The sequence below is a fragment of the Manis javanica genome, chromosome 13 (genome assembly GCF_040802235.1).
Source record: "Manis javanica isolate MJ-LG chromosome 13, MJ_LKY, whole genome shotgun sequence".
NCBI lineage: Eukaryota > Metazoa > Chordata > Mammalia > Pholidota > Manidae > Manis > Manis javanica.
In genome coordinates, this window is record NC_133168.1 from 83391616 (window position 1) to 83397478 (window position 5863).

The 5863-nt window shown below is 45.4% G+C and overlaps 1 pseudogene; it reads right to left on the minus strand.

Annotated features, from left to right (window-relative positions):
• Positions 1-314: 314 nt before the first annotated feature.
• LOC108383542 (protein tyrosine phosphatase type IVA 2 pseudogene) lies at positions 315-3623 on the minus strand (annotated as a pseudogene).
• Between the last annotated feature and the right edge of the window lie 2240 nt (positions 3624-5863).

Consider the following 5863-nt stretch of genomic DNA (forward strand, 5'->3'; position numbering starts at 1 on the left):
TTAAACTGTACTTCTCCCTTTAACTGATTTCGGTTTTTAGAGTTTTTTTGCCCTGGGATTTCTTTCCCCAGACATACAAATGCTTATATTTCTAGTTTGATATTTTACTTCAGAGAATTAATGCGACTCTGACTTTGTTTATTTGTTGAACACGGGTATTTTTCCGGAGGTCCTCACCCTACTCTGACTACACCCTTGGTCCCTGTCTCACAGGGTCCAGTTCCCTTTTTGGGGATTCTCTCCGGATGCTCCCAGGCCCTCAAGCCATCCTGACTTCCTCTTCCTCTCCTTGGGCGGCCACGGTAACCAGAGCTTTCTGCTGGAAAGAGGCCCAATTACAGGCTTTTGGCTGCAAGCTGTCAACAGCGGAAGGCAGCTGTGTGCTTTTCCTGTGACTTTTTCAGCCACAACGTGACCACAACCCAGATTCCAACCCAGATTCTGTTAGGTTGGCCATTTCCAGTGTTTGTGTTCAGCTGGGCCAGACTGAAGGCTGGGGAGGGGGGTGGAAGGGGAGGGGCGCTGGCACCGAAGCCAGGCACCCAGGCCGCTCAGAAGGGAGAAGAGGTACTCCCAGGCCCCCTCTGCTTAGAAGCCCCCTATTAAAGCCACTCAGCAGCCAAATGACAAGGGAAGGGGCACAGTCCTGCTGAAAAGGCCAGGGGGAGCTTCTGGGTCCCATAAGGAGGAGCCTCCCTCTCCCACCGGGACACACCTCAAGACAAAGCTGGCTCTGCACTGTGCTGGCCTTCAAACCTGAGCGGGGCGGTGAAGGCCACACAGGCAGGTCAAAGGCTAAGGCTATGTGCGAACAGCCCTGCCTCCCTGGGGGACCCTGGACAAGCAATTTACTCTCAAGCCAGGGTTTCCATAGCTGTAAAACAGGATGATAATAGGACCTTTTTTTTTCTTAAATATTTTGTTCACATTATAGAGGAATTTCTTCTGTTCCCTTTTTTCCCATCATCAGGACAGTGGTTGAGGGGTGCTGAATCCATCGCTACTTCGATGGCACAGTGAAGATTCTGCTAGGCAGGAAAATAGACATGAGTGGGGTGGAAAGAGAAAAAGGCCAGAAAGTCCACTAAGACCCAAAATTAATCAGTCAAAGCTCAAAAAGCCAAGGGCAACTTGGCCTGGAATATTTGAATATTCCCCAAATAAAGGAGGGTACCTCAGCGAAGCCCATATCTTTCTTGTGTCGATCACACAGGCCCTGCTTTTTTTTTTTTTGCCTTTACCTATATGCTGATTTTCCTCCTTCGGGCTCTAATTAAGTACTCTGTAACCTAGGCAACTAACTTAGCACGCAGGCCCAGCAGTAAACAACACAGTGAAAGGTAGAAAGGATTCCATCTCAAAGACTGTATTTTAATACCCAGGAAGTTAAAAATGGAAGATGCTTAACTTCCTCTTCAGCAAACAGACAATAGCTCAGCCCGCCTTTGGGGCTGGGCAGGCAGCCTGTTTGATCTGCTCCCAGACCTAGACGCCGGTATCCCAGGGAGAAACCAGAGCAGGAACTTCCCTGTGTTACCTTAATTCTAAGTATTCAAAGACCACTTAACAAGTCTGCACCCCCAGCCCTTAGTCACAATAAGAATCCTTAAAAGGGGGTACCCCCAACCTTTTGGGGGCGCTCCTCTCTCTGAGGTCGCCTGCACTTCCCAAGTGCGTAACCTTTTAACTTTAAACTCTCTTTTCAACCTTTCAGGGGGCGCTTCTCTCTCTGAAGTGGCCCACACTTTCTAAATATGGAAACTTTTCATCTTAAACTTTCTCTCTCCAACCTTTCGGAGCACCTCTCCTTGCTGAGGTTGCCTGCTGCACTTCTCTCTTTAAGTAACTTTAAATAAAGCTTTTACTCTGCTTCACTGCTGTGTCTCGGACCTTCAATTATTTGTCGCGGCGGGGACAAGGACGAGGAAATACACACGCTCCCCCAACAATTCCAGATTCACATTTCCAGATACCAAGAGTTCCCTCCAAACGCCACAATAAAGTCAGCTTTCATTTACATTTCTTTCTGCTGAACACAGCAATACCCATTGGTATCTCTGAAGCGTAATTGATGCCGAGGTTCTTGTTTGCGGTGCCAAAGAATGAGCTTCACAAACAGTCAAGGTAGGAGAGCAAAGTACAGGCTTTTATTTAGAGATATAGTGAAAGGACAGAGCTCCCGGCTCACGCCAGGAGGGGACAAGAGAATCCCTAGTGGTGCGTTGTCTAGGGGGTTTTATACGCAGTTGAGGATTTTTCGAGAATGTGAAAAAGAGTTTAGGGGTGTGGACTTGTAAAATGTTCCCTTAATATTAAAAATTAACTTAACATAAGGAATTTCCTGCCTTTTACCATGCCGTCTACAGCTGGGTCTGCCTGCTAAGTTAGTTGCTCAGTTGGCAAAATCACCTCATCAGATCTGAAGGAGGAAAGACAGCACATAGGCTGGGGCCTTTTAGTATGCTAAAGTGAATCTTACACATGGTTACAAATGATTAGCATAATAAAACATGTGCTACTCTTCTTTATCTGGGGAACATTAACTGATGTCACTGAAGAATGATTCTAGAGCTTAATGTTTAACATAGATTTTTAGTAGGGGGGTTTCCTTGCATGTAGTTACATTGCTCTGACTACAAATATCCTGCTCTGCCCCCTCCGGAGGCCCTCACCCTACTCTGACTACATCCAGGGTTCCTGTCTCATAATCACATCTTAAGTACTTATTTCTCCAGGTAAAGCAGCTGCTTGGAATTGAATGCTCCCCTTCTTTTTTGTCTTATACACTGAACTCCATCCTCATACTTCATTCCACTTTCAATCAAAGCAAGTGCAACCAGCACAGGTGCCCTTCCCAATCCTGCAACGCAATGCACTGCAACACAGCAACCTGGCTCTTCACAAAATCTGGTTTTTAGTAGGTTTAGCCAATCATCTACTATCTGATTACAGGGTGGTGCTCCATCATCAAATGGCCAGTCTAGAATGTGGATTCCTTCTTTTTCAACTGGAACTTTATAATATGTAGCATCACAAACTCGAACCAAAGTTGTCATTCCATACTTCCTACGTTCTTTGTGAACTTGAGAGTAGCATTGATAGGGTTGTGAGTTATCAGAAAACGAATATTCTCATAGGAGATCTCCACAGGGGCTGGACGGTTCACTATGGCAAATAAAAAGTGTGTGCGATGGGGAAAATGGAAAAAAAATCAATAAATCTTGAAATGTTTCACAGCAGAAAACATTTAAAGACCACTAAAATGCCTATTATCAATCAGTGCTTGTTTATTCTTCAAGAAGTTTCTCTCTTCAAGATAAGCAGAAGTATTTAGAATGTGCTTGAATCCAAATTCAATTTGGGCTTCCATGTCTGCAGATGGGATACCTTCGGGCTCCAAAAAAATCCAACCACACACAAAACTTCAGAACTTCAGCAGCCTTTACTACATTTAGGCACTAGTGAAACAACTTAAAAGTGTAGGTAATTTTCCACTTTTGTTTACCTGATGCTGTTGGGGGAGTGGGTGTATTTCCTCGTCCTTGTCCCCGCCGCGAGAGTGGGTGTATTTCCTCGTCCTTGTCCCCGCAGCGACAAAGTATTGAAGGGCAGAGACACAGGAGTGAAGCAGAGTAAAAGTTTTATTTAAAGTTACTTAAAGAGAAAAGAAGTGCAGCAGGCAACCTCAGCAAGGAGAGGCGCCCTGAAAGGTTGCAGAGAGAAAGTTTAAGATTAAAAGGTTACACACTTAGAAAATGTGGGCCACCTCAGAGAAGCGCCCCCTGCAAGTGAGACAGGGACCGTGGGTATAGTCAGAGTAGGGTGAGGGCCTCCAGAAAAAGACTCCTACCAAAACTCCATATTAAACAATTAAAGACAGAATCACACTAATTCTCTAAAGTAAAGTATCAAGCTAAGAATATAAGCATTCTTCAGTGAAGATTAGTTAAAACTAAAAAGCCAGGAATAACCTGGCCTGGAATGTTTGAACATCCCCCAGAGAAGAAAATACCTCAGCACAGCCCATGTCTTGTTTATGTCAATTAAATGAGGCTATTGTAAAGCTTTAACCTGCTAAAAAGCCCAGTTTATCTTTAACTTTATTCGAATGCTGTTTTTCCTCTTACAGCCCCTAACCAAGTAATATATATAACCTGGGCAGTTAATGTCACAGGCAAGACCAGCCATAAACAACATAGTGAAAGACAGGAAGGATCCCATCTTAAAGATAAGAAACTTAGACTATTTAACAAACAGACAATAACTCAGCTCACCCTGAAAGGAAAACAGCTCACCCTGAGAAGAAAACAAGCAGCCTTGATTAATACGCTCCCAAACAAAAACTGCTATTCTAAGGAAGAACCAAAGCAGTAAATTTCTTTTGTTAACTCCTCAAAATAGTCTGGAAAACTGATAAGAGACTTAGTGTCTCTTTTAAGATAAACACTTAGAGACCATCTGGGAGACACGTGCCTAACTCTTAGTCTCCCAACCGCCTATAAATCCCTAGACAAGGCACCACCGCGGACTCTCTTGTCCCCTCCTGGCGTGAGCCGGGAGCTCTGTCCTTTCACTGTATCTCTAAATAAAAGCCTGTACTTTGCTCTCCTACCTTGACTGTTTGTGAAGCTCATTCTTCCGCTTCGTGAACAAGAATCCCGGCATCACAAGGTTGAAAAGAGAGAGTTTAAAATTAAAAGGTTACGCACTTGGCAAGTGCGGGCGACCTCAGAGAGAAGCGCCCCAAAAGGTTGGGGGTACCCCCTTTTAAGGATTCTTATTGTGACTAAGGGCTGGGGGTGCAGACTTGTTAAGTGGTCTTTGAATACTTAGAATTAACTCAACACAGGGAAGTTCCTGCTCTGGTTTCTCCCTGGGATACCGCGTCTAGGTCTGGGAGCAGATCAAACAGGCTGCCTGCCCAGCCCCCAAGGCGGGCTGAGCTATTGTCTGTTTGCTGAAGAGGAAGTTAAGAATCTTCCATTTTTAACTTCCTGGGTATTAAAATACAGTCTTTGAGATGGAATCCTTTCTACCTTTCACTGTGTTGTTTACTGCTGGGCCTGCGTGCTAAGTTAGTCGCCTAGGTTACAGAGTACTTAATTAGAGCCCGAAGGAGGAAAATCAGCATATAGGTAAAGGTAAAAAAAAAAAAAAAAAAAAAAGCAGGGCCTGCGTGATCGACACAAGAAAGATATGGGCTCTGCTGAGGTACCCTCCTTTATTTGGGGAATATTCAAACATTCCAGGCCAAGTTGCTCTTGGCTTTTTGAGCTTTAACTGATTAATTTTGGGTCTAAATTTTTAGTGGACATTCTGGCTTTTCTCTTTCTACTCTGCTCATATGTATTTTCCTGCCCAACAAAAAACATGTCTTCGACTCCGCAAACAAGAACCCCGGCATCACTCCGACTGCAAATATCCTGCCTTGCTTTTTCCAGAGGCCCTCACCCTATTCTGTCTAAGCCCATGGTCCCTGTCTCACTTGCAAAAAAAAAAAAAGCCAACTATTTCTGAGGCCAGTCTGGGTGTCCAGGGTCTTCAAGGCAATGTTAATTATGGCACATAGAACCCCCAAGCTCACTTGTCAGCGAAAACGCTGTGCTGGGCCTGGCAGAAGTCTGCCCTCACGCTCAGAATCGCCATAAATGTGCAATGTACATGCCAACGAAAAACGCTGGCGAGCTGGGAACTGGGCATTGAAGTCCTGCGGCGGCGGGAGCGAGGAGGTGCCTCTCTCCTCAGTCACCCCGGCGGCGGCGAGTGCACGCGAGTCCGTCGCTGCCACCCCAGCCGCTACCGAACGGACGATGGTTACAGCCCTGCCGATCGCGCCGCCGCCCAACAATAGGGTCTTTTGGTG